Here is a 2,171-nt window from a genome sequence, read left to right as displayed (position 1 = left end):
CTAATTTGGATGTACAATTTAGAAGTAAGCAATTCATACAAACACAAAACATCGCAATTGCCGTCCATATCACAACCGTTCTAAACTTCCCGACATTCCACTAACACATGATCAATAAGTTTGAATGACATACCTCTCTCCACTAATGTTGACAAATTTCTCTTTGGAATCAATAGGTCTTTTTCAGTTATCACAACGTGGCTTAGGTACATGGGTAGGTGACAAGTCATTTAAGCTACATTATACCATAAGCACTATTAACCAAGCAAGCACCCACATTTATTTTCTTTCTTTTCTTTCGTATATCCCAAAGACAATAGTAAGAGATTGCATATTTTTTCCTATGTGCGTACCTCATATTTTTTTCTTAGTTTTTCTCAAGAAGACATTATCACATATTTTCTTTTTTTTTTCTTCTTATATTTTTTCACTAGAGGCACAACACACAATACTTTTTTTTTTTTTTCAATCTCTTACTAGTACACTTTATTTCCCCACTTACAACAATTTATCCCCCCAAACTTGCTTAAAGGCTCATGGCATAATAAGGTATGTTTAGAGTGAAAAGAGTTAAGGATAATGAGTTTAGCTTAGGTGAGTGGTGAGAAATTTTTAGAATAGGTTAAGGCTCAACTTTGGGTATACTAGGGTAAAATTTTTAGGTAGGCTTGAAAGGCTCAATCGGTCCAAAGAAAACTTGCCTAAATCACTTTCCAAACAAAAATTATCAAGGATTTCGCTTCAAGAAAGTATGTCAAACAAATTCTATTTCATGTACAGTCAATCATTCCACAAACCAAATAGAACAGAAGTGATATGCGTCAAAAACAAATATTTTATATCTACATGAACAACCTTCTAACACACATCTACCTCAATTCAAACAGTTGCAAATCAAGCACACAGTTATGTTTTAATCCATTGCACAAGTGAATAACAGTGGTTCAATCAATCTTCCAATTTAGTTATCAACACATGACACTAAAAAAAACTAAAAAAAAACTAATTAACGAAAACAAATAAACTGAAAAAAATTAAGTCTCTCCCCCCAAACTAAAGATGCACATTGTCCCCAATGTGTGAAAATAAACCAGGATGAGAGAAACTTACCTGAGCCCCTTAGAAGGGGTTCGGCGGCGGTGGCTGATCATAAGGGTTGAAGCGGGGTGGCATGGCAAAGCAATTAGGATCGTCCACACCGACATTCATCCTCGTGACAAGTGCGTTCAATTGGGCCACCTGCTGCTCATCGAAAACACTCCTTTGGGCCATGTAATTCTGCATGTGCATGTTTTGCTGAATCAAATAATTCAGCTGATCGTGATTGTACTCTATTCTCAATCACTGTCATGCTCTACCGTGTGGGGGACACTTCAATGGAACTAGAACACATATGTATATCGTGAAACATATAGTATGCTCTATATAAGTCTGAGAGTGCAATTCCAAGTTCTAAGAGTGGATTCAACAAGGAATTAATAAGTTAGGGATTGACTTAGTAAATTCGGTTCAACTTATTGGAAGCTCAGCAATATAGATCCATGGTCCCCATTCTAGTTGAGACCATACTGTTTGTAAGACTCTATAATTGATTTATGATTAATCAATTATAATTCTAAAAGTTAGACTATGTCTAATTTGAGAATTCTCACTAAGTAAGGATGAAATTGTAAAGAAAAGGGTTTCTAGGTTTATTTATTAATTAAGAGACTTTGTATGTCTAATTAATAATTATATTAAATGACAATATTATTTAATAATCTATTTTAGTTATTAAATAATTAGTTTTGGCATTTAAATGGTTAGAATTAGAAAAATGGCATTTTTGGAGAAATAGATATAAAATTGAGGAAACTACAAAATCCAAGTGAGGCCCAAGTCACACCATGGCCGACCACTTCTTTGTGTGTTTCCCAATTATTATTTTCAATTTTAATTGCCAAGTAATTGCTAACCTAAACCTAGCAATAATAGGAAAGTGGTGGATCACACCAAATAAGGCAGTTAATCAATTACTCAGTAAAAGAGGAAACTGATTATTTGGAAAGTTGAGCTCTCCCTTTCACTATATATTGCCGCCCCCTCTCTTCTCTTTGTATGCCTTTGTATCAAACGAAATCAAGAGAGAAAAGAGAGAGAAATTTTGAAATTCCTTGTGAGAGAGAAGTGCC

This window comes from Cannabis sativa, chromosome 3 (assembly GCF_029168945.1).
Source record: "Cannabis sativa cultivar Pink pepper isolate KNU-18-1 chromosome 3, ASM2916894v1, whole genome shotgun sequence".
NCBI lineage: Eukaryota > Viridiplantae > Streptophyta > Magnoliopsida > Rosales > Cannabaceae > Cannabis > Cannabis sativa.
This window is presented reverse-complemented; position numbering follows the sequence as displayed.